The sequence below is a fragment of the Eretmochelys imbricata genome, chromosome 5 (genome assembly GCF_965152235.1).
Source record: "Eretmochelys imbricata isolate rEreImb1 chromosome 5, rEreImb1.hap1, whole genome shotgun sequence".
NCBI lineage: Eukaryota > Metazoa > Chordata > Testudines > Cheloniidae > Eretmochelys > Eretmochelys imbricata.
The window spans coordinates 117,066,113-117,093,045 of record NC_135576.1 but is presented as its reverse complement, the minus strand read 5'-3'; the positions used below and the strand labels follow the sequence as shown (position 1 = coordinate 117,093,045).

Sequence of the window (26,933 nt, the reverse complement as noted above, 5' to 3'; positions counted from 1 at the left end):
GAGTGCCAGAAAGAGAGAGCTGGTAGATTGTAAACATGTCAGAGCAGGGACCATGTCTTCCCATTAGTTAGGAAAGGAACAGTGGTCCACAAACTTTTTCAGTTGCACCCCCCCTTACACGGTCCAGCCCCACACCCAGGAGGCAGGGGCCACAGGCAGGGCAAGAGCTGTGGATCATTGGCCACTGCGAACTGCAGGAGTGGCACCTGCAGACAGGGGCAGCACACGGAGCCCCTCTGGCCACCCCTCCACCTAGGAGCCAGAGGGACATGTTGCCACTTCCTGGGAGCCGCCTGAGGTCAGTGTCGCCCAGGGCCCACACCTGGAACCCTTTCCTGTGCCCCTGCTCCAGCCCAGAGCCCCCTCCTGCACCCAAAAGCCCCTCATCCCCACCCCACCCCAGAGCCTTCACCCCTCCCACACCCCAACCCCATGCCTGAGCCCAGTGAAAATGAGCGAGTGAGCGAGGGCGGGGGAGAGCGAGCGACTGATGGAGGGGAGGATGGAGTGAGTGGAGGTGGGGCCTCAGGGAAAGGGCAGGGCAAGGGTGTTCAGTTTTCTGCAATTAGAAAGTTGGCAACCTTAGGGGTGACCGACAGTTTGGGGACCACTGAGCTAGGGCATCTTAATAACTGCCCCAAACTAAATAATAAATAACAGTAATACTGAATACACTGTTATTTCTTGTCATAAGTACCCCTAGTGCTTTAAAGACTGTAACAAGAGTAGGGGTCAAATTGTATGCCTGTTACAAATAGCCTGAGTAGCCACTCTCAGGATTTACTCCAGTTAGTATACATGAGAGGAGAGTATGGCCTCAGGTCTCTGCCCTGAGAGGAATATATTGTAAGGCTCTGAGACAGGAAATGACTTAAGTATGTGCTTCAATACATTCCTATTCAGAACACAATTTAAGCACATTCTTAACTTTAGGCATGTATTTAAGTGAAGTCCTCAAGAGGGATACTTTTCTGAACTGATGCCTAATTTGAACAAAAGCAGCGCGAGGAATATCATTGATATTGATTGTATGCACCGTATGGATTTCCCTTTGCTACTATTTGAAATTTATTTTGCCATTTATCTCTTAATCAGTGCAATACCTGATTTTTGAAAAAAATGTATATCAAATCATTCCCTTTTCATTTTTTCCCTTTTATTTCAGCCTCTGTCAAATGTGAACAATAGCAGTAATTGCCTGGTTTTTGGCATGCCCCCAAGAAAACGGGGTTGAAAGTTGCATTATATTTGAAAGACAAGACACTTCGTGGGAGGGTTGCCAGTCAGTCTGTTGTGAGCCATGCAGCTCTTAAATAATTACCATGCCAAATGTGCAGCTGAAACAAAGTTGAAGGAAATCACAAATGCAGACTAACTGTACTATTATCTAAGAATCTTTTGGACTACTGGTCTTGATTCTCCACAGCTTTGCACCTTCATTTACAGCTGTGCAAAGTGCATATTAAACACCCCCATTCTGATTTGTGAGTGTTTACAGAACTGTAAATGATTGCACAATGTGCAAGACTGTGGAGAATCAAGCCCAGGGCCATCCCTAGGCATATGCAGCATATGTGGCTGCCTAGGGCACCAGAAAATTTGGGGCACCATTCCCCTTGCTGGCCATGGGTGGAATTCTTTCTTCTCCAGCCCCTCCCCTGTGCTGAGCCGGCGGGCTTCTCCCCAGCCCCAGCCCCTACCCCTCCCTCCTGCACTCCTCAGCCGGCCACCTGAGGGCTCCAGCCTCCAGCTCTGCTGCCCCAGCCCTGGTGAGCCCAGAGCGGCGTGGCTGGCCACTGGTGGCGTGGCAGGGCGGCATGGCCTACTGCCACCCAGAGCGGAGTCTCTCCCTGGACGCTGCCTGCCTGGGCCGCTTGGTCTCTGGTGGGGGCTGGGGCCAAGACAGGAGGAGTGAAACTTCCACGTGAGTCAGCGGGGGCGAGGGGGTGTGAAGGAGGGGGGGACTTAAAGTGACAGTGTCTCTTACACTTCCCTAACACACATACAGTCTCTCTCACACACAGACTGGCTCTCACACCCACATACACTCTGCCTCTCACAAGTAACAGTCCCCCAATACAGATTGTCTCACACACACACACACACACACAGTCTCACATTCCCACACACACACACACTGTCACACAGTCCGCCAACACAGTCTCTCTCACATGCACTCGCTCTCTGTCTCACACACGCACAACACACACTCGTATTACTGTTGCTGTTATTACTGCTTGGTACTTCCTGTCAAAATGCTCGTGGTGAGCCAGGAGTGGTGAGGGGCTGCAGGAGGGCTGTGGGCTCTGGCAAGATGCAGCCCCCATGTGACCACTCAAAGCCTGCCTTGAGCAACTGCTGCAGTGTTTGCTGCATATGAAGCTCGGCGTGTGTGTCAGCAATGGGGAGGGTTCTGGGGGTCTGCGGGCAGGGGTGGGGGCTGTGCCCCCTCGACACACTGGGGTCAGCGGTGCCGGCTGGGCACCACCTTCAGTGGAGCATAGGGGCACCAGTTTAATAATATTGCGTAGGGCCCCATAAGGATGGCCCTGATCAAGCCTACTGTTTTCTTTTATTAAAGTCTTTTTTATCAAAATATATTGATGGACTGGAATGGGCTTTTTTCCCCACCAGTCACATCATTACCACATACCAAGATGTGAAGATGCTGATTAAGGTTCAATAGCAACATACTGTACGTCAAAATGACAAATATCAGTACTCTGTTGCAAAATACAACTGACCACAGATAGCTCCTATACTCATGATGGAAGCCCCAACACTCCCCTGCACAGAGTTATCCAACTTAGTACTTTACACTACAACGCTGTTTACTAAAAGATAAGATTTTAGTGCACAGTTAGGGATTGATGAGTTCTGGAGTGAGATTGGTTTGCAAACTCTGTTTAGGGTCACAACATCTTTACTTTCTTGCCTTTTAAACTACTGTTATTTTCTCTAGTGTTCCAAGTATGATTCACTTTAAAGCATAGGTATTTCTAGCTAAAGGGAAGCCTGTGGTATGCACCCTTCCCCACTTCCAAAACAAACAACCTAGGCTGGAATAAGTGGGTGATTATATGCATGTATATGCAAATTATGGCCAAGTTGTGCAAACACACACACACACACACACACATATATATATAAACACTTATTTTAGACCTTTACCAAGAAGATTTTGAAAATTAATGCTTGTCCTCTGGCTTGAAAGACTACGTTTAAGAATAATGTATGTTTGAATAGTGTATCTACCTCCACATTAAAAGGGAAAACCTGAACATGGCTTCAACTAGGGTGCCTCCTTAATGCATGACCCTGAAATTGTTTTTAGCTTGATGCCTTACTATCTGCAAGTAATTAATATTTATGCATTGCAGTAAGCGCACATGGTTCTTTTTACGAGACAAAAATACACAGTTTAACCTTACAGAAATTTTATAGATGAGCATTTAACACCTCTGTGAATTAGGGTGACCAGACAGCAAACGTGAAAAATCGAGAAGGGGTGGGGGGTAATAGGAGCCTATAAAAGAAAAAGACCCCAAAATCGGGACTGTCCCTGTAAAATCGGGACATCTGGTCAACCTACCCTGAATGCATTTTGTCTGCTATAGCTCTGTCTTGTGGGGAGTGCTATTTAGAGCCAGTACTAAGATTGACCAGATTGTTCTGCAATGGCGTTAAAATGGATAATAGAACTCAGGCTGTCCCTGCATGACAGAGGTTCTCTTTCTATGCATGATTTAAGAATTTCACTGCTCTGTAGATCTGGATGTAGTGGTCACTTTGATTGGGGTTGCCGAAACTGATCCTTCTTATAAAAGGATTCCACTGTAGCCCTAACTGTGGGCAGCCTTTCAAGTCTGTCAGTTTTAAGTAATTGAGAATGTTTTCTCTTTACCTTGTTTCACTGCTGAATGCTTTCTTGATAGAGGTAATAGTTAAGTCCACAAAAGAAAGGAAGTGATGTAATAGACGGCTTTTTGTTGCTGCAGTGGCCCAGAACAAAACTGGAAATGTTTAATGGACTAAATAAAATATCCTCAGGGAGGATGAAATGTGAGCTACTATATAGCACCAAATACTGCATTTCTCTCTTTTCCTGTGAACAACAGACTTGCTGCAGAAATAGAGACCTGAGGGTATGGCCAAATTAAGTTTTGACATTTCCCTTCCACATTTTTTTCTGTGGAAAGGAAATGTCAAGTGTAGAACTGCTGCCACACAGAACCCGCTGCATTACCCCCTTGGCCTTTAGGTGTGCGGCAATATGGAGGAGGGTGGGATATGGCCAGCTGATCATGAAGAACCAAAAGATTTGTGAGGAAAGCCACTTCCCACTCTGTCAGTCTCCAGGAAATGGCAAGAAGAGGCAGCTTGTCTGCAATGCTTTCTGACCTCATTTTCCCTTTCTGGAAAAATTTGTCCTCAGTTCATGTAGGGGGGCAAAGTGATCTTTAAAGTCTATGTTGAGTCTAAGAACAAATTAGGGAGTCATGTTCTCCTGCTCTTCCTGCCCTCTCTGATTCCACCGAGCAGCTCCACTTTGGTGCGAAATCCTCGGGGTTCAAAAGTAGAGCATGGAACATTGACTAGCTAATGCCAGGATGCTCCCACTCTGGCTGGCTATAATCCCTAAAATCCTGCATAGACTAAACCACCCAGTGCGGTACAAAGGGACTTCTTTAGTCTTTAGGGGACATATGAGGTATCAGGGACCAATTCTTACTCCTTCCATGAATTAAGGCCACATTGGCCAGACCTTGACTCACCTCCAGAGTGAGGAAGAGGGGAAGTATGTGGCCCATCACTGTTATAAAGGCAGTGGGAGAAACTAGGGGAAGAAAAGGTGAACTCATTGCTGCCTAATTATGAGTTCACTCACACATCAGAGGTTCAAAGATTTGGACTCAAATGTTATTGGCTTTGCTTTAAATATAGGTAAGACTTGGGTTGAGGGGGAGAGCAGCTGAAAAATTATTGTGAAGAGAGGGCACAGAGCAAGCAGAGTGGAAAACAAATGTAGAGGGACAAAATGGGGGGGAGGGGAAATAGAATATATACATATGTACACAAAGATAAATTTTATATATCTATTTCTGATTTCTGTGTGCAGTGTGTGTATATATATATATATATATATATCACACACACACACACTTGTGTTGTTGTTGTTATTACTGCTTGGTACTTCCTGTCAAAATGCTCATGGTGAGCCAGGAGTACACACACACACACACACACACACACAGAGAAATCAGAAATAGATGGATCTACACATACACACCCACATACGTATGTCAACACCAAACCTTACCCACTCACCCATTGAATAGTTCTATTGATCTTAACTTAAATTGGAGTATTCTTGTGAGTAGAGTTATGCACATGCTTAAGTGTTTGCAGAATTTGGAAAATATGTTCTTAATGCCTTGATGTTAGGGGCAATGCCTAAAGATAGGTTCCACCAGACACAAGGTGGGAGACACTTATTTCTCTGGCTGACTATTGTGTATTGTGGGTGAGGTAATACTTTTTATTGGACCAACTTCTGTTGGAGAGAGAGACACAAGCTTCTGAGCTACACAGAGATGTTGGTCAGGTCTAGGAAATGTTTTCAGTGTCACAGCTAAATATGAGGTGCAACAGATTGTTTAGCATAAGGAGTTAACACACATTTCAAGTGACCATTCAAGGTGAAGTGGCCACAGCATTGCATATATTGTGTGTCTCACAATGGCAGTATATTTGCATACAGAGTCAAACATGACTGTGGGGATTTAAGGTGAAGAAATTAACAGGAAGATGGGAACAGTGATGAGGGGGAAGCTGTTTACCAGCAAAGAACAAATGACTGGTCTAATATAGCTTGAGGTACACAGAGATGCCCTGGCATCCTCTGTTTGTGGAGACAAACTGACAGTGGGTTTGGTCTTATGAGAGGAGGATCTCAGATATCCTGGTTGAAAAACGCTGTGAGAAGGACTTTGGGTAAGCAATGGCTTATTAGAGGAGAGGGGATCTTATTAGTTATGTTTAGCTCTAGAATGTGTGTTATGATTTTATTTTATATGTAACCCTTTATTTTCAATATTTGTTTGCTATCATGTGAAACCCTGTTCTTTGTAAAATGAATCTATGCTTGTTTTCTCTACAAACACATCTAAGAGCTATGTGTTAAGTGGAGGTGTGAGTGATCCAGTGCATAACTCATAAGCTTTGGTGTACTGTTCATTTAGGAACAGAGGATCTGGTAATTCTGGGAATAAGACTGGGGCTGGATACCACAGAGATGCTTGGAGGACTAGGGTGTTAGAGTGTAACCTACAAAGGGATGGTGGAGTCTGCATAGGCTGAGAGGCGGGTGCTTGTGTTGCATGTGGCTGGTGATGTCAGGGAGCTGACCCCTGGCAGGCACAGACAAGGCTTCCGCAAGCTATGGACAGGTGGTAGCGATGTGCCTCAGGGTACGCCTGGGAGTAATTCAATAATTACTGTGAATTCAAATGTTCTCCAGACAAGGAAAGCCACAACTGGCATCAGCTGAGCTTATCCCCAAACCTGGGTAAACTCCATTGGAGCAAAGAGTAACTTCCCTGGTCCACACTTGGGATATGCACCTGTGCAGCTATATCAGAAGGAGGTCACAGATTGCTGGAATCAGGGCTAATTTCCAGTGTAAACCAGGTTGCAAGCAAGCTACTTCCCCTTAATTAATTACTTGACATTCCATTATCCATTGGGCAATGAATAACCCAGTAGCTCCCCCAAGTGGATTGTTACACTGTATCACCAACAAGATGGACTAGGCCCACTTGGTATTTCTCCTTTCCTCTATGCTTGGATGCAATGCACTGCTTGGGCTTTTTATTGACTCTGTTACTTTTCATTTAATTTTATTTATTTATTTCTAGCTGTAGAAAAATAAACAACTATCACTTGGGGGGAAAAAGCCACTCTTTCTTCTGGGGGAGTGTAATTTTCATTTCAGCAAAATACAGGATCAAAATTAAACTGGCGGGGGTGGGGGATTTTATTTTTTGGCTGAAACAACATTTCTTCATTGAATTACTTATCTTTTTGCTGAGATTAAAATACAAGAAGAGTAATAAACTACTCCTAATGGCTACCCTTACTTCAGCACTTCATAGCTATAGCAAATAGTTGATGCTGGAGATCACCTCTGGGGACAGGGATATGTTAATAAAAAGCTTCCCAGAGTAAACTGCATGTGACTTGTACGCTGTTCATCTGCCATTTTTTGGCACCCAGCAGAGTGCTATGCTGAGGACTGAAGTGTTATAGAAATTAACTATCCCCCTATACCTACAGGTGATACCTAAAAAGTTGAGGTAACCATGTAAATCTCTAACTAAACCATAATCCCAAATTGGAAGTCCAGTGCCCTGGAAACTTTAGGTTTCACTCCTGTTTAATCTTCCTTTTGAGGGATTAGGTGAAGGTCTTTTTCCTCTCTCCTTTCTGATTGCAAGAAGGGGAGATCTTTGACCCAGTAGGACCCCATTGTATTTCCCAGCTAACAGGTGTGTTCTGGAGATCTACAGGAATGCCCTGAGGCAGGTGCTTGCTTTAAGGTTGTCACTGACTGGAAAATTTACCCCACCTTCCATTGCATGTACACAGAGCCTCTCAACTTCTTTTTCCAGAGCCCAAGGGAGATTGCATCCCTGGGGTAGGGGTAGGAGTTGGTGGAACCACATAGTACTTACATGAAAAGGGTTCTGTCCTTGAGCCACCAATGGTGTTTCTGCATCATGAAACCAGCCAACTCTCACATCTCTGGCTGAATTTTGCACTGAGGAATTGGCAGGTCAAGATCTGGGCCTAGAAAAAAAAAAGAGTGATTTAGTCCCTTTAGCATATTTCAGGTGCCTAATAATATTGTTTGAGCACAGTGCTGAGAGTTGCTGCCAATTCAGGGATAGCAGATGTATTAGAGTCTGGAAGAAGGTGATAGCATATTGCAGGTCCCTCCAATTATTACCAGGTGATACTGCTCCTTTCTTTATTTAAACTTAAAGTTACACCAAATTGGCATTTGGTTTTAAAGAGGAAGGATTGTCTTGAGGTTAAGGAAGTGGATTGGGAGTCAGGAGATTGACAGTCTCGTCCTTTGGGTAAATCATTTAATCTCTCTCTCTTCATTTCCCTATTTGTAAATTGGAGATTCTTTCCTCACAGCAGTGTCTTGAGGCTTAATTCTTTAATGTTTGCCAAATATATTGAGATTTCTAGAGATATTATATGATTTCAAGATGGTAGTAGCGGTAGTATTAATAAATTAGCTTATTTTGCAAGATAACTGTCCTTAAAATTTTGGACATTGCTCTTACATTCATACTCGTCTATCATTTGCAGATAGCTACCCAGCAGTGTTTTATGCCTAAACTCAGATCTGTGGGAGTTGTACAATGCATACTTCTTTACAGACAAGCCCTGGGGCCACTTATACATGCATTTTTTCATATATACTATGTAGAGTTGGTCAGAAGATAATTTTTCCCTGGGAAAATTTTGATATTTTAGTAAAATACATATTAAAAATATTTTATCCAAGAGCAGATATTTTTATTCAAAATGGTTCTGCAATGCCTCATGGGAGTTGTAGTTCTGGTGCCTTATGCTCTCATTCTCTTCTACATACCTGGCTCTCTAGCCATCTCTCATGATGCACCTCTTCCTCCTCTCTTGGTGAGGTGAGGGGCAGTAACATATGAATTCCTAGGCATGGTGCTTCATGGAAAATGTAGTCCAGACAGAAAGCCCAACAAGTAGAGGAGAATGGGAGCATAGAGCATCCAAACTACAGTTCCCATGAGACACTGCAGTACAGTTTTGAATCCAAATGTTTCTGTTTTGGGGGTAAAAATGTTTTTTGAGCTTTCATGTGTGGTTTTTTATTTGTTTGTTTTTTGGTGAAATATCAAAATTTTCTGCAGCAGAAGCAGACATTTAGTGAAAAATGTAGTTTAGTTGAAAGCACAATTTTCTCCTGAAAAACAGTGTTGACAGAAAATGTTCAACCAGCTGTAATATTAGGGAATGTCCAATTGCAATTTTCTCATTTTGGAAAAATCGCAAACTGATTCGCTTACTAAAATTAGTGACTGAAATTGAAAAAGTGATGCTGAGTTTTTTTTTCTCACTTTCAGTATTTTCAGTAGAAAATATAGACAGCCAGCTCCCCATATTCTTTTGTGGGGAGAAGGAACAACTTTAACAAAAGAGTATAAAGTAAAAACATTTCTTTTTAGGGTTAGAATTTCCACAAGTGATGGAAAAATAACAATAATGTTCATGGTTTGTTTTTTAACACATGATGCCACACCATCTGTTAGTCATACTGAAAAAAAGATTAATATTCATTATTTACTTCCCGTGGGGATGACTTTCATAGCGTTGATGCTTGTGTTTTATTTTAGCCAATTTCTTAGAGGGCAGGTGATTGCTTCTGTGGTCAGAAAAGTATGTATGTACTGAACAGCTCTTCTCTGTGTGGCAGATCCTCTTCTGGGGTAAGTCCAAGTGCTACGTTGACTTCATTGGAATTATGCCGATTAATATCAGATGAGGATTTGACTCTCTGTATGTTCACGTTAGATCAGCTTACCTTTCTAAAAAAAAAAAAAAGAAGTCTTTCTACTGTGTGCACTGCAGAGCTAAATCAGCCATGAAGGAACAACACATGCAGAAGTCCCCAAACAGTGGAACAGATCGAAAATTTTCCTACAAAGCATTTTTCTGTTGGAAAATGTTGATTAATCAAAATGGAGCATTCCATGGGAACGTGTTGGTTTTTGATGAAATTTCAATATAAAAAACCCAAACTTGAGCATTTTCATCTTATTGGAATGAAATGTTCTGACTTTTCATTCAGAAATTTATTTTATTTTATAGTATATTATAAATTATTATCAGAATGCCACAGCTAAATACTAGGTGGAACAGATTGTTAAGCATAAGGAGTTAACACATGTTGCAAGAGATCATTCAAGGTCCAGTGGGCCCATTTCATCTTCAGTGGTCTCTTGCAACATGTGTTAACTCCTTAGTTTTAACAATCTGTTCTGCCTTGTAATTAGGTGTGGACACAGTGATTACCTTTCCTAGACCTGAAGAAGGAGTCTGTGTTGCTCGAAAGCTTGTCTCCCTCACCAACAGAAGTTGGTCCAATAAAAGAAATTAGATCACATACCTTGTCACTCTCATATCCAACACAGCTACAACAACACTGCAAATATAAATTGTAATGTAATATAAAATAAAACAATCAAAATCAAAACAAAATGTTTTAATTGACCTGAAATGATTATTTTCCCAGGCGCCTTAGAAAATCTTTGTTTTTGTTCTGATCTGTGACAAAAACAAATATCAGAATCACAGCATTTCCTACAAAACAGAACTTCTGATTCCAGCACAGCTCCTCTACTTACTACCCAATCCAGCTCTCATTGACCTTCACAGAAAGTTTTGCAGTGACTTTGATGGGAGATATATTGGGTTCTAATTCCATCCTTCAACAAGACCGATCAGCAGATTCAATTACATGGACTCTGTCTTTAGATCTCTAATCTGCTCCTTTAGAGATAAAGCTGAAGAATCCTTTTTCTTTCAACTGGTAGAACATATGCCTTCACTAATGGAGGTGTGGGAGTGGGGGTGGCAATGAGGGTGGGCAAACTTCCTTGAATAAAAACCAGTGGTGATGATTTTCCTGTAACAGCCGTGTAAGTCAGGGACAATGCCCTTGAAGACAGTGGAGTTATGCTAATGTAATAAAAATGGTGGCCCACAGCTCATTTTGCAGCTACTTCCCAGGGAATCCATGAGGGCTAATGTGCAAAGAATTTTTGCCAGGAACATGTCTCCAAATCACCTGGGGTCTGCTAAATGCCTACCATTTAAAGGGTCCTATATGCATACAGGAAATTGTAGATTACTTGATTCTAAGAAAATGGAGAGGAAAGAGCAGCAACAAATAACCTAAAATTCACCAGAGAGTATATGCGGCCTTTCAGCAGACACCAGGCTTATTTGAAAATTTTCCCTAGGAGAACATGCTGCTCCCTACCTTCCTGAAATGGCACCAGATGGCTCCTGCTATTCCCCCCTCCATTGTTTCTGGTACAGTCCTCATGCCTCCTGCTATGCTCTCCACCCTCTCCAGGAATCTTTCTGTGCTCCCTTTGTCCACATACTTCTGTGCCCCCCCTTGGCTTTTCCTTCTCACCTTTCTACCCCTGATCCCATGACGACTTCTGTTCTCTCCCTATCCTGTAGCTTGTTCCTCCTTCTGGTCTCTCCATCTCCCTTTCTCCAATGCAGAACTAACCCTACTCTCCTCTCCAAGTATAGGCTGCTCTTCTCGCAACTGCCTAGCATACCCCTGCTCTGTGACCTGTTTTCTGCTTATCGAGCTATGGTCAGCTTGGCAAAGGTATGTAGTTGGCTGCTGAGAGAGAAACAGCTGGCAGGGAGCAGGGTGTCCAGTATAGTACCAGGACATTGGGAAGTATAGGACTTGATCAGGGGTCATCTCTTCAAATGGGCTGGTTTGTTTTTATACCATACATAGCTCTTTTAGAACTATAAATATTTTTGTGATTGACTAACTTGGGGAAAGGTCTAAAAATCTGGAGTATGTGACTTAAGCAAATCAGCAGAAACATTTAAAGCTGTTAATCAGAGCCTTTCCAGCAGACTGGATAATTCATTATGCTCACTCTATACAGCTAGAGAACAGCTGAGAGAAACTCTACCAGCAACAAAAAGATGCTACGTGAGCCCTGGCATTTATATAGGTGTGTGAAAAGTTTGGTTTATCACTCCCTCGAGAAAATGGGGGAGAGGGAAAGGAAGAGGAAGAAGAACTATCTAGGCTGAGCATGACGTGGTTAGAAAGAATTACTAATGTGTCTAACCCTCTGAGATCTGTACAGGCAAGAAGACATGTACACTTGATGCTTATTATTTCTTGCATACTATAAGATATAAACAATTCAGGTTAGGAAGGGAAACTGGCTTTAATGTATTTTTAAGAGATTTTCCTTGGGAAATTATTTGATCTGTGAAATTCCTTTGAATTGTTCCAAAGTTTTCTTTGTTCTCTTCTGGCTCATATTCACCATTATCATCACTGAGCTCAGACTGAGTAGATGGCTCACTTGGTCTGTCATCAGAATTCTGGGCCCAAGGATCTGTTCAGGCAAAAAAAAATGCCACCTACATATGTACCACTGTGATGTTTTTTTCCTCCCACCGCCTGCATTGTGCTCTGCTACCACAGAAAGTGCTGCTGCAAGGTAAGTGAGGAAGGGTGGGATTATGATTAAGGCGCAGGACTGGACCCAGGATATTCTGGTTCAGTTCTCTGCTCTGTCGCAGACTTCCTGTGTACCATTGGGCAAGTCACTTAATTTCTCTGTGCCGCAGTTCCCTATCTGTGAAATGGACACAACAGAACTTCCTTTCTCCGTGCCTTTGTCTTGTCCGTTTAGAATGTAATCTCCTTGAACTGGAGACTGTCTCTCACTGTGTATGAACAATGTCTAGCACAAATGGATCCTGAGGTGCTATTGGAATGCAACAAATCATTAATGATCTGATGTAATGATCTAGTGGCCATCAACACCATGGCAACCTGAAATGGTGCCTTTCTCATTAATAGAGTATGGTGCAGGCAGAGTACTGCAATAGTTCTGTAGCAAGAGCAAAAGCAGTGTGGGAATGGAGCAACAGAAGTAGGAAGGGCACAAGTTTCTCCATTCCTTCTCTTCCCTTACTCCTTCTGGATCCTAGCACCCATTTCATTTGTTTGTTTCCACATTCATGGGGTGTCATCCAACAGGCAACATCTCACATCTTCCATTTTTTGGTTCATGCCCCACATGTCAAGAAATACTCCCTTATAAATGCTGCTATTTATAATAATCACAATGCTATAGCAATAATAATACAGTGCAGATATAACAAGCACATCACACACTGTTATCTCTCTACCTGGTTACCATATCAACCAGTGTTGGGATGATGCCAAGATTTGACCATGCTTGTTCATCTCTTATTGAGCTGGGATGTCAGACTAAATGAAAGTGGATCTTGATGTTCTGGCAGTCTAATTCCAACTACCCAAACACCTGTTTGATCCAAAATAATTCCCCACCTCTTTTTTTTCTTTTCTAACATGGAATAGGTAATAGTTAATGCAAATATTCAAATATGTCTAGTTTATTTTGTCTATATTTGGCTTTCATTTATGTATTATTTCTACAACAAGTATTACTGAGTGCATTGGAATGCTGCTTCAAAGCATAAAATCCTTTCTGAATGGAAGTTTCATTGTTACCTTGACTACTCTACTTGGTGGAGTTTTGTTACTCTTTCCGATTAGTTGTACCTGTACATAATTACTTGGGGTGGGGAAGAAGCATAAAGGAGCAAACAATCTAGCAAACATCTGGGTCAAAGTGAGAATGGAACCAATAATTTATTAAATTACTGAGCTTTGACAGCTAAAGACAATATAGCCTGGAAATGAATTGCAGAATATGTTTCTTTAAGAAAGTATTAGTCATGGCATGGCAGCTGCAGTGGAAAATATGTTTTTTTAATTGGCTATCAGAGTTAATACACTTGGTATATAAAATACACATAAAATGTCTGTATCTAGGTTTACAATGGTGCCCAGGGGCTGCAGTAACACTGCATTCCCTCTGTTTTCCAATGTGTTTCCAGGTAACTTCTTTTGCCTTCTTTTTTTTTTTAATTTAAAGGCAAAAACATCTACAGGCCCATTTACATTAGAAAATGTTGGTGTTTTCAAGAACTGGTTTAAGCACCTGGAACACTGCTGAAACACTATGTGTCCATGAACAAAAGTGCTACTAATCTTTCATAAGCATTCCTAATATCATTACAGTTGTATGAGCTCTAAGTAAATCTTGTGGGTGTCTCTGCCCTTATTGGTTGGATTTTAACCAATTTAGTATTAATGTAGCTAGAGAGCACAGCCATCATAGTTGTATCAGTTCAACTGGTCCTTGAGGTGGTCCTCTGCACTTTGTACCTCCTCTCCGGGGCATCATATGGGGGCAATTACAGTTAAGAGATGATATAAAGAGCTGTTAAGAGGAAGCCATTTTACTGGTCCTACAAAACTTGGGAACTAAGCTACATATTCTTGAGCACCATCTACTGGCACTGTATATCTGTGTATATATAACAGACAAAGGAAGGAAGTCCTTTACAGTAACAACTACCAAGAGATCCCTTATCTCTCCATCAGACCCTGAACCTTGAGTGATTATGGCCTTATCTAGATTAAGATAAAAAGTGTATTTGTGTTTTGCTTTTGCTTTTTTTCCCCATTGTTAGAACATGTTTTAAATAACCTGTTTTACAAGCCTAACGTGGGAAGACAAAATATTTTATATTATGTGATAGCTGGTTGAGGTAAACTCTATGGGTTTTTAAAAGGCACTTAATATATTGGGATCGGCTTCCTACATGATCTTCACATGCTCTGTAGTGAAGATATCTCTGGATAGACCCAGCTTTTGACTATGCCCTTGTCTTGATTAGAAAAAGTGGTTAAGGTTCATTTGTCTTCACACTCTCACATTACCGAAGCCATATCTAGACTTGACCTTTTTCCTAGTCAAGAGAAGACCTATTGGTATTTCTAGACTAGAGTTTGTGCTGCTGTTTCAACCTGAGTTAAATGATTGCCAATTAACATGAATTAATTAAAAATTGGATTCTAGGCTCTCTCTGGATTAGGATTTTAATGTGTGGTTTTAGATCACATTAGCCTAACATCAGTCTAATAAATTTCTTCTAAAACTGTGGTCAAAAGAAGGCAAATTGTACTGCAGCAGTTCAGGCCTGTAGTCAAGAAATAATGGGACTGGAACATCTTCTGCACTAAGGTTCCAGTTATAGGCCTGATTGACAAAGAACATCCGTCTGAATTTAGGCTCTTACAAAAATTAATCTAGCATTATTTTGTTCCATCTGTCTGCATTGTGGAAAAAGCACACAGTGAATGTTTTGACAGAGTGAATATATAGAGTTAATTCTCCTTGTATTCTTAAATTATATCTTTCATATAATGTCACAGAGTTTCTTGTTTAAAGTAGAGGGCAAAGAGTTTTTACTGTCTGAAAGTACACTAACAAAGGATCAAATATCCCAGATTGGTGCAATATAGAAAGATTTTACAGATGGTTGGAAGAGAATGTAGAAATTTCACTTCCTGGGTCCTTCTGTTGACTTTGAAACTTAGGTAGAAAATTGCCTGGAGAATGCTAAGGACAGTGCAAAGGTATGGTGTGGTGGGACAAGTTCCCAACCCAGCCAGGAAGGGCGCAATCGGCTCAAACCCCAGGCACCTGTGAGGCCTGTTTTATCTACATCTGCTTCAAGGAGGTGCTACACACAGCTTAAGACCACATGGGTACATATCAACCAGTTGAAAGAGTCCATCCTTCATGACTGGCACAAATAAGAAAATAAAAGACAATAAGATTAAGTAAGGAAAGTTACTGTGAAATGAACGGAAGTCACCAACATAGCAGTGTAGAGAGAGAGATCTGTGAGGCTGGATAGATTCCCAGAACTGATACTAAACGAGGCATAACATTCACAGTCAAATGAGAAAAATATATGATGTATTTTGTTTATTTTTAGAAATATTTGACAACATCGCTTTTTGGAAAGCTATTTTCACTAACAACTACTAAATAAATCTTGAAATGTTGTAGAGTTTTGTAGTGACAGGACGTTTGCTAAGGAATCGTGGAAGTCAACGAATGGCTACGCAGGTGGTGTTGGACGGAAGGCTTTGGATTCTTTGACCATGGGATGGTGTTTCAAGAAGGAGGAGTGCTAGGCAGAGATGGGCTCCACCAAATGAAGAGAGGGAAGAGCATCTTCACAAGCAGTCTGGCTAGCCTAGTGAGGAGGGCTTTAAACTAGGTTCACTGGGGGAAGGAGACCAAAGCCCTGAGGTAAGTGGGGAAGTGGGATACCGGGAGGAAGCACGAGCAGGAGCACACGAGAGGGCAAGGCTCCTGCCTCATGCTGAGAAAGAGGGATGATCAGCGAGTTATCTCAAGTGCCTATACACAAAAGGTGGGGGAGTTGCACTGTATGTAAGGGAGCAGTATGACTGCTCAGAGCTCAAGTATGAAACTGGAGAAAAACCTGAGTGTCTCTGGATTAAGTTTAGAAGCGTGAGCAACAAGGGTGATGTCATGGTGGGAGTCTGCTATAGACCACCGGACCAGGGGGATGAGGTGGACGAGGCTTTCTTCCGGCAACTCACGGAAGTTACTAGATCGCAGGCCCTGGTTCTCATGGGAGACTTCAATCACCCTGATATCTGCTGGGAGAGCAATACAGCGGTGCACAGACAATCCAGGAAGATTTTTGGAAAGTGTAGGGGACAATTTCCTGGTGCAAGTGCTGGAGGAACCAACTAGGGGCAGAGCTCTTCTTGACCTGCTGCTCACAAACCGGGAAGAATTAGTCGGGGAAGCAAAAGTGGATGGAAACCTGGGAGGCAGTGACCATGAGATGGTCGAGTTCAGGATCCTGACACACGGGACTTCAGAAAAGCAGACTGACTCCCTCAGGGAACTGATGGGCAGGATCCCCTGAGAGAATACCATGAGGGGGAAAGGAGTCCAGGAGAGCTGGCTGTATTTTAAAGAATCCTTATTGAGGTTACAGGGATAAACCATCCCGATGTGTAAAAAGAATAGTAAATATGGCAGGCGACCAGCTTGACTTCACAGTGAAATCCTTGCTGATCTTAAACACAAAAAAGAAGCTTACAAGAAGTGGAAGACTGGACAAATCACCAGGGAAGAGTAAAAAAATATTGCTCGGGCATGCAGGAGTGAAATCAGGAAGGCCAAATCACACCTGGAGTTGCAGCTAACAAGAGATGTTAAGAGTGACCAGAAGGGTTTCTTCAGGTATGTTAGCAACAAGAAGAAAGTCAAGGAAAGTGTGGGCCCCTTACTGAATGAGGGAGGCAACCTAGTGACAGAGGATGTGGAAAAAGCTAATGTACTCAGTGCTTTTTTTGCCTCTCTCTTCACGAACAAGGTCAGCTCCCAGACTGCTGAACTGGGCAGCACAGCATGGGGAGGAGGTGACCAGCCCTCTGTGGAGAAAGAAGTGGTTCGGGACTATTTAGAAAAGCTGGACGAGCACAAGTCCATGAGGCCGGATGCGCTGCATCCGAGAGTGCTAAAGGAGTTGGCGGATGTGATTGCAGAACCATCGGCCATTATCTTTGAAAACTCATGGCGATCGGGGGAAGTCCCGGACGACTGGAAAAAGGCTAATGTAGTGCCCATCTTTAAAAAAGGGAAGAAGGAGGATCCTGGGAACTACAGGCCAGTCAGCCTCACCTCAGTCTCTGGAAAAATCATAGAGCAGGTCCTCAAGGAATCAATTCTGAAGCACTTACATGAGAGGAAAGTGATCAGGAACAGTCAGCATGGATTCACCAAGGGCAAGTCATGCCTGACTAATCTAATTGCCTTCTGTGACGAGATAACTGGCTCTGTGGATGAGGGGAAAGCGGTAGATGTGTTGTTCCTTGACTTTAGCAAAGCTTTTGACAAGGTCTCCCACAGTATTCTTGCCAGCAAGTTAAAGAAGTATGGGCTGGATGAATGGACTATAAGGTGGATAGAAAGTTGGCTAGATGGTCGGGCTCAACGGGTAGTGATCAATGGCTCCATGTCTAGCTGGCAGCCAGTATCAAGTGAAGTGCCCCAAGGGTCGGTCCTCGGGCCGGTTTTGTTCAATATCTTCATAAATGATCTGGAGGATGGTGTGGATTGCACCCTGAGCAAGTCTGCAGATGACACTAACCTGGGAGGAGACGTAGATACGCTGGAGGGTAGAGATAGGATACAGAGGGCCCTAGACAAATTAGAGGACTGGGCCAAAAGAAATCTGATGATGTTCAATGCAGAGTCCTGCACTTAGGACAGAAGAATCCCATGCACCGCTACAGACTAGGGACCGAATGGTTCAGCAGCAGTTCTGCAGAAAAGGACCTAGGGGTTACAAGTGGACGAGAAGCTGGATATGAGTCAACAATGTGCCCTTGTTGCCAAGGAAGCCAATGGCATTTTGGGATGTATATATAGGGGCATTGCCAGCAGATCGAGGGACATGATCGTTCCCCTCTATTCGACATTGGTGAGGCCTCATCTGGAGTACTGTGTCCAGTTTTGGGCCCCACACTACAAGAAGGATGTGGAAAAATTGGAAAGAGTCCAGCGGAGGGCAACAAAAATTACTAGGGGACTGGAACACATGACTTATGAGGAGAGGCTGACGGATCTGGGATTGTTTAGTCTGCGGAAGAGAAGAATGAGGGGGGATTTGATAGCTGCTTTCAACTATCTGAAAGGGAGTTCCAAAGAGGATGTATCTAGATTGTTCTCAGTGGTAGCTGATGACAGAACAAGAAGTAATGGTCTCAAGTTGCAGTGGGGGAGGTTTAGGTTGGATATTAGGAAAAACTTTTTCACTAGGAGCATGGTGAAACACTGGAATGCATTACCTAGGGAGGTGGGGGAATCTCCTTCGTTAGATATTTTTAAGGTCAGGCTTGACAAAGCCCTGGCTGGGATGATTTAGTTGGGGATTGGTCCTGCTTTGAGCAGGGGATTGGACTAGATGATCTCCTGAGGTCCCTTCCAACCCTGATATTCTATGATTCTATGATAATTTGGACAGGATCCATTGTCACTGAACTCCAGTATGCTTGTAAGAAAGAGGTTAGACAAAATTAGTGCCACACTGAGTTTTGTCACAGCTGTGAACAACGGGTGTGTATGAGCTGCAACACTGTCAGGAATAGACCCCGATGTCATTGTGCCTCAGACACCACTCTGAGGCTCAATTCCCTAGCAGCAGATTATGACACCAGTTGCAGCAGCTCAGTTGCACTGGCCAGTGTGTGGGTTGAGGGAGTAGAGCCTTCTAACTCCCCCCCCCCCCCCCGCTTCATTGCCCAAATGCATGTGCACCCCCCTACCCCTACATGACTGGACTCAGGGTCCATGTAGCCTATACAGGGATGTCAGAGGGATTCACCCCAGGACACAAGACTTAGTGTAAAGATTGGTACTCCAAGCCAAAAGAGAATGTACTGGTGTACTGCCCTAACAAGGGAGAGTTGTAGACAAAGGGGAGAGGAATGCTATGAATAATTCCTCTGCAGCTCAAAGTCACCTGAGAAGCCATACACTGGTTTAATGATATGCTAGCACTTGTCTTATTTTGCAAACTGGTACACACAGGGAAGTAGTAAAATATGACTAATGAAGTATTATAGCGGCTTAGTACCATTGTATCTAAGGAGAAATGAATGTATACATGATGTTTTTGATCCTGCTGTTGCTGATTCCATAGAATTCAAATTTACCTGGCTGGTAGCCTGGAAAGATGCATTCCAAGTTTTAAATGCTACTTAGTGGAGAATTGACTTACTTTTTAAATTGTACCTTGTAAACATAGGGAATTTTTTAAGCTTAAGTCATTTTAAAACACAAAATAGAGAATATTAAAATCAAAATGATGATCCCTTCCATACTGTAGGTTAAGAAGCACCTGCTAATGAGTACTTGGTATCTAATTCAGAGATAAGCAAAGAACTCTGTGTTGAGGATGTCCACAAAGATCTTTTGTGAAGGGGAAAAATACCTATTGTGACGGGGCAAGGTCAGATGGCTACAGAAAAGTAGTGGGAGATAGATATATTAGCTCCAGGCTAAACAAATCCCTGGTACCACGATAAGTTAAATGGCAGCTGTTCCAGGTCAATTAAGACACTTGGGCCCAATTAAGAACTTTCCAGAAGGCAGGGAGAATGCTAGGTTGATTGGAACACCTGAAGTCAATCAGGGACTGGCTGAAATTAGTTCAAAGCCTCCCAGTCAGTCAGGTGGGGGCGGATGTCAGGAGCTGTGGGAGGAAGTTGTGCTGTTGGAGAGACTGAGCAGTACACACCATATCAGGCACAGGGAAGGAGGCCCTGAGGTAAGGGTGAAATGAAGCTTGAGGAAGTGAGGGCTGCTGTGGAGAAGTAGCCCAGGGAATTGTACGTGTCATGTTTCTAAAAGGTCAGCTACCATGGTTGATACTGTTAGGATCCCTGGGCTAGAGCCTGGAGTAGAGGGCGGGCCCGGGCTCCCCTCTTTGCCCCCCTCCCCGATTAATCACTGAGACTGGGAGACAACAGAGACTGTGCAAGGAAGGATAACTTCTCCTCACCTCCCTCGCTGGCTTATGATGAAAATGGCTCAGTAGACTGTGACCCTTGTTTCTAGAGAGAGAAGGGTTATGTGGAGGGTCACAGTGAGCCTCTGAGGCTAGCAAAATCCACCAGGAAATGTGGGACCCACAGAGACAAGGACAGAGCTTTGTCACCACTGGTGTTAGCAATGGGATGTCGTTCACAGCGTGGTGGAAGAAAGAAGTTTAAAAAAAAAAGTGCACTGGGGTTTTGGATTTTTTTTCTTTTTGGTTTGTTTGTTTGCTCTGTACCAAAATGGAGGAGGTGGTAAGAGCTCTGGTACAAGCCATGGCATTCCAGCAGGAGGCCACCTGGGTTCAGGCAATGGTGCAACAGGAGTCTATGCGGCTACAGCAGGAAACCAATCAATTATTGATGAGCCAGGTGACCCAAGATTGTGCCCTCTTGAGAGAGGTGGTGGACCAGCTGAAGATCCTCACCACTCAGGCCCGGGGGTCCGACAGGATGCAAACCCTGAGGGCCACTGGTTGTTTGCCAAAGATGATGTCAGGAGATGACATAAAGTCATATCTCCTCTCCTTTGGAAGGACTGCTCAGCGTGAGGCATGGCCCCAGGAGCAGTGGGCCAGCATTCTCATCCCTTTTTTGTGTGGAGAGACCCAGAAGGCCTACTTTGACTTGCCTGCCATGAATACCACTGACTATACCCGTCTGAAGGCAGAGATCCTATCATGATCGGGGTGATGGCAGCGGTAAGGGCATAGAGGTTCCATGAATGGAAATACCAGGAGAACAAACCCCCGAGGTCCCAGCTATTTGACCTCATACACCTCGCGCGGAAGTGGTTACAACCCAAGGTGTGCAGCCTGGAGGAGATTTTGGAGACCCTGGTCATGGACCATTACATGCGGGAACTGCCTCCAGATCTCTGCAAATGAGTAGGTCAGAACGATCCGTCCACCTACGATGAGATGATCATGCTGGTAGAAAGACGGATGACAGCCAGAGAACTGACTCGACTACCCAAGAAAGGCCCCTTTCGAAGCAAGCACCTGACCCCAACCCTGGAAGGTTGGGCAACCAAACCCCCGGGGAGTCCTAGGTGGAAGAAGTGGGGGGAAACCCTGAGACTAAATCCCCTAACCTCCGGGATAGGGAAGTGATTAAAAGCAATTATAGATGTTATGCATGTGGGGAGTGGGGACACGTAGCAGCACAGTGTCCCAGCACCGAGGAGCCTATGCAATGTAAGTTGGGGGATTGGGAGGTCCCATGCTCCCTTATCCACCTCGCGGGGGTCGCATTCGCCCCACATAATTACACCAGGCCAGTGAGGATAAATGGAGCAGAGACTACAGCGCTTGTGGACTCTGGGAGTGCTATCACCCTCATATCTGGTAAGTTGGTAAAAAGTAGTCAGCTGCTACAAGCCAAATGCATAGCAGTGACATGCGTGCATGGGGCCATGAGCCATTACCCCACCATCCTGGTGGAGATAGAGGTTCAGGGGAACCGCATTGAGGTGACAGTGGGCGTAGTTCCTAAACTCCCGTAACCTGTGGTCATTGGGAGGGACTATACAGGGTTTGATAATTTACTCCCCCCAGCGAGGCTGGAGGGAGGTGGGGACCCTGAGGACAGCGACTCGTCACCGCAGGAATGTCAACCCCTGATGTTCGCTCAGATTTCTGAGGATCTGTTCTCAGCCCTCAAAAGACCCGGAAGACAACAAAAGGAAAGGAAGGCCGCAAAGGCCTTGGGAACCCGGATCCTGTCCCAGGGCCAGAAGACCTCCCTAGTAGGCAGATGGACGCGAGCAGCCAACAGAGAAACTTCCACCACAGAAGGCTTCCACCATGAGCCAGAGGCTGCCCCCAGCCATAATGGTGGCGAGTCGTTGGAAGAAGCAGAAGCTGACCCCTGGGACCTTGGGCAGGTTAGTCCCGGGAGAGAGACTTTCAGGCGGGACCAGGCAGAGGACCCCAGATATGATAACGCCAGGAAAGAGGTGGCCGAGATCGATGGGATACCAGTGGATGGGAAGGTCTGGGGTCCTGGACCTTACTTTATAGTGAAGAAAGATCTCCTGTACCGCGTGGTGCAAATGCAGGAGCAAGAGATACAACAACTTCTGGTGCCACGAAAACATCAAAAAGCCATATTGAGTCTTGCCCACAGTCACCTGTTTGGAGGACACCTGGGGTAGAGAAAACCCAGGCATGGATCCTGCGGAGTAGTTCTGGCCAGGAGTATATGAAGATGTCTGGCGATACTGCACCTCTTGTCCAGAGTGTCAGTTACATAGCCCTCGCCTGCACTTGAGGGCTTCTTTGATACCTCTTCCAATAATAGAGGTTCCTTTTGAATGGATAGCCATGGATCTGGTAGGGCCCCTAGAGAAGACAGCTCGGGGCTGTTAGGGGGCTTATTCCTTCACCCACTTACTTCCTTGGTCCTTCTCGCATGAACAGAGAGCAACAATACCCAAAGTCCAAAGGTGCAAACAATTCGATGTTTATTGGGGTGAACTTCCAGCAAACATGATTCCAGTTTCCTTCCTTAGTGTTCCCCTTCCCAGCTCTGACACCACAGAGCCTTACCTGTGTCCCGGTTCCCATTCCCCCCCTAGAAAAACATGATTCCAATTTCCCCATCCCCGTTCCCTGTTCCCATTCTTCCCCCCCGCCCTACTTCCTGATTGACTGCAGACTATACAGTATAACTTGAGTTCTGCTTAGCTATACCTTAACCAATCATTTTCCTGAAATTTAACTAACCAATCCTAACATATTGTAATATAATTATTTAACCAATTATATCCCACAACCTTAATTAGCTTACACCCAGAAAAATTAATTATACAGCAGACAGAAACAATCACAGAACCAGACAGAGATTATACAGACAAACAATAGGGAAATGGGGACTAAAATGATAGAACAATAAAGAAATGAGGATTTCAGATCCGAGGTATTGAGTTCTTGCCAGATAGGATGCTATCAAACTAAGTTTCCTTTTACATTTTCTAGGCACTTCCCTTTCTCTGGAGGTGATAGGCATTATCAGGACAGGATTGTATTCCTAACAGCCCAATAGCACCTTATTTCAATGTGACTAGTTTGGAGTGTGAAGATGTGACCGTTCACTTCCCAGCTTATGGCTGCCTCTGCGGCTTACCCCGAAGAACAGGGCCTCAGACTGTCACAGTGAGAGAAGACCCTTACACCGGCAGACAGTGATTTTGATTCTTTCTTTTATACCTCTAGAACTAGCTCAGTGATAAGAATACACCTAAATTCTTAGAGTATAGGCCTTTACAGAAAGGCCTGAATATCTATATCCTAACAGGGGTCACCAACATGTACTTGTTGGACTACGCAACCCGATACCTGGAAGCTGTTCCCCTACGCAACACAGCTTCTAAGACAATGGCTAAGGAGCTAGTACAGATCTTTGCCTGGGTTGGGCTACCCAAGGAGATATTGACTGATCAAGGGACACCTTTCATGTCCAAGTTGAAGAAAGATCTCTGTTCGTTGCTCCATGTACAAGACCTACAGACCTCTGTATACCACCCGCAAACAGATGGCCTTGTGGAAAGGTTCAATAGGACCCTCAAGGCCATGATCAGGAAAGTGGTGAGCCGGGATGGGAAAGATTGGGATACCCTATTGCCTTACCTCATGTTCGCCATCCGGGAGGTTCCGCAGCCTCCACGGGTTTCTCTCCATTCGAACTACTATATGGGCGCCACCCCCAGGGCATATTGGATATAGCCAGAGAAGTCTGGGAAGAGGAGCCAAATCCCAGAAGGAACGTAGTTGAGCATGTACTGCAGATGAGACATCGGATAGCCCGAGTTATGCCCATTGTATGGGAACACTTGGAGAGAGCACAGGAGACCCAACGAACCCATTATAACCACGAAGCGAAGCTTCAACGGTTCCAACCAGGGGATTGGGTGATGGTATTGGTGCCCACAGCAGAAAGTAAACTGTTGACCCAGTGGCAGGGACGCTACAAAGTAATCGAAGCCGTGGGAGAGGTGAACTATAAGGTGCGGCAGCCAGGCCGCCAGAAACCGGAGCAAATTTACCACATCAATCTTCTAAAACCTTGGCACGATCGAGAGACAAGCTTAGTCACACAGGAGACCCTTCCTCAAGAGGATAACTTACACGAGAAAGTGAGGATATCATCTGACTTGACGCCAATCCAAAAGATCAAGGCAGCTGACATGATTAATCACAACCGAGATGTGTTCCCTACAAAATCAGGGCGGACGACTGAGACCTATCACCATATCCACACGATCCATGGAGCCAAGGTAACATTGAGACCCTACCGAATCCCAGGAGCCAAAAGAGAAGAAATCAAGGCTGAAGTAAAGAAAATGTTAGAATTAGGGGTTATTGAAGAATCTTACAGTCAGTGGTCCAGTCCAATTGTTCTAGTGCCTAAACCTGACGGTACCATGAGATTCTGTAATGACTTTTGCTGACTGAATGAAATATCCCAGTTTGATGCACAGCCCATACCACGCATCGACGAACTGGTTGACCGACTGGGTAGTGCCCGATTCTTGACTACACTGGATCTGACAAAAGAGTACTGACAGATTCCTCTGACCAAAGAAGCTAAAGAAAAGACAGTGTTCTCCACCCCCGGACGTGCTATTCTAGTACACCGTCCTCCCTTTTGGGCTACGTGGGGGTCCAGCCACATTCCAGCACCTCATGGATAAGCTGCTGCGCCCCCATAGTAGTTATGCAGCGGCATACCTAGATGATGTCGTCATCCATATGCCAGACTGGGGAACCCACTTGGAGAAAGTTGAGGCAGTACTGCGCACCTTCAGGTGGGCTGACCTCACTGCTAATCCCGCTAAATGCTCCATAGGGCTAGCAGAGGCTAGGTACCTGGGATATATTGTGGGAAGGGGCATAGTGAAGCCCCAAACAAATAAGCTAGAGGCAATTCAAAACTGGCCCCGGCCAACCCGAAAGAAGCAAGTCGCTCTTTCCTAGGTGTGGTAGGCTCCTACCAATGTTTTATTCCCCACTTTGCCACTAGGGCAAGTCCCCTAATGGACCTGGTGAAGGCCCGAGGTCAAGACATGGTAAAGTGGACTGATGCAGCAGAGGGGGCATTCACAGACCTTCGGACAGCCCTCTGTAAGGCCCGTGCTCATAGCCCTGGATTTTAACAAGGAATTTATTTTACAAACGGACACTTCCAAGGTGGGGTTGGGGGCGGTTCTGTCGCAAATGGTGGGAGAAGAGGAACACCCGATCCTCTACCTAAGCAGAAAGCTTCTCCCAAGAGAACAGAAATATGCAGTAGCCGAGAGAGAATGCCTTGCTGTCAAATGGCCTATGGAGACACTGCATTATTACCTCTTAGGCCGACGATTTACTCTTGTGACGGACCATGCACCCCTCTAGTGGATGCAGCGGAATAAGGAAAAGAATGCAAGGGTCACCAGCTGGTTCTTATCCCTCTAACCATTCCAGTTCCATATACGGCACAGGGCTGGATGCCACCATGGCAACGCTGATGGTCTGTGATGAGCATATTGCCTGGCGTCCCAAGTTACCCAACTCTATGGGGTTGAGTGGGGCAGGGCGGGGAGGGGGCTCGCGGGGGATATGTGATGGGGCAAGGCCAGATGGCTACAGAAAAGTAGTGGGAGATAGATATATTAGCTCCAGGCTAAACAAATCCCTGGTACCAGGATAAGTTAAATGTCAACTGCTCCAGGTCAATTAAGACACCTGGGGCCAATTAAGAACTTTCCAGAAGGCAGGGAGAATGCTAGGTTGATTGGAACACCTGAAGCCAATCAGGGACTGGCTGAAATTAGTTCAAAGCCTCCCAGTCAGTCAGGTGGGGGTGGATGTCAGGAGCTGTGAGAGGAAGTTGTGCTGTTGGAGAGACTGAGCAGTACACACCATATCAGGCACAAGGAAGGAAGCCCTGAGGTAAGGGTGAAGTGGAGCTTGAGGAAGTGAGGGCTGCTGTGGGGAAGTAGCCCAGGGAATTGTACGTGTCATGTTTCTAAAAGGTCAGCTACCATGGTTGATACTATTAGGATCCCTGGGCTGGAGCCCGGAGTAGAGGGCGGGCCCGGGCTCCCCCCTTTGCCCCCCTCCCCGATTAATCACTGAGACTGGGAGACAACAGAGACTGTGCAAGGGAGGATAGCTTCTCCTCACCTCCCTTGCTGGCTTATGAGGAAAATGGCTCAGTAGACTGTGACCCTTGTTTCTAGAGAGAGAAGGGTTATGTGGAGGGTCACAGTGAGCCTCTGAGGCTAGCAAAATCCGCCAGGAAACGTGGGACCCACAGAGACAAGGACAGAGCTTTGTCACACTATGTGCTATCTAGAATTAATATTAATGCATTAAACTTTTCAATGGTAGGTAAAGATTATGCCGGTTTTACAGATGGGGAAACTGAGGAATAGCAAGGTTGAGTGATTGTCTGATGTCACAGACCAAGTCAGTTGTAGGTTCAGAAATAGCACCTATGACTAGTTGTTCCTATTCCCTGCTCTAACAAGAAACAACTTACCTTTTTCATGAAAGGGCGGGGGGGACACAGTTATCACCTTTACTTGCCC

General features: G+C 44.7%; 1 long non-coding RNA gene across 2 annotated transcripts in view; it reads left to right on the top strand.

Moving 5' to 3' along the window:
* LOC144264698 (uncharacterized) overlaps nucleotides 1–26,933 on the top strand; it is an 88,643-nt gene that overhangs the window by 23,947 nt on the left and 37,763 nt on the right. The window contains exon 3 of one of the 2 annotated variants that reach the window (XR_013346093.1): nucleotides 9,447–9,539. The exons of the other annotated variant lie outside the window; for it this stretch is intronic. This is a non-coding gene — a long non-coding RNA (uncharacterized LOC144264698). The remainder of the gene's footprint in view (nucleotides 1–9,446; nucleotides 9,540–26,933) is intronic. 2 annotated transcript variants of the gene reach the window in all.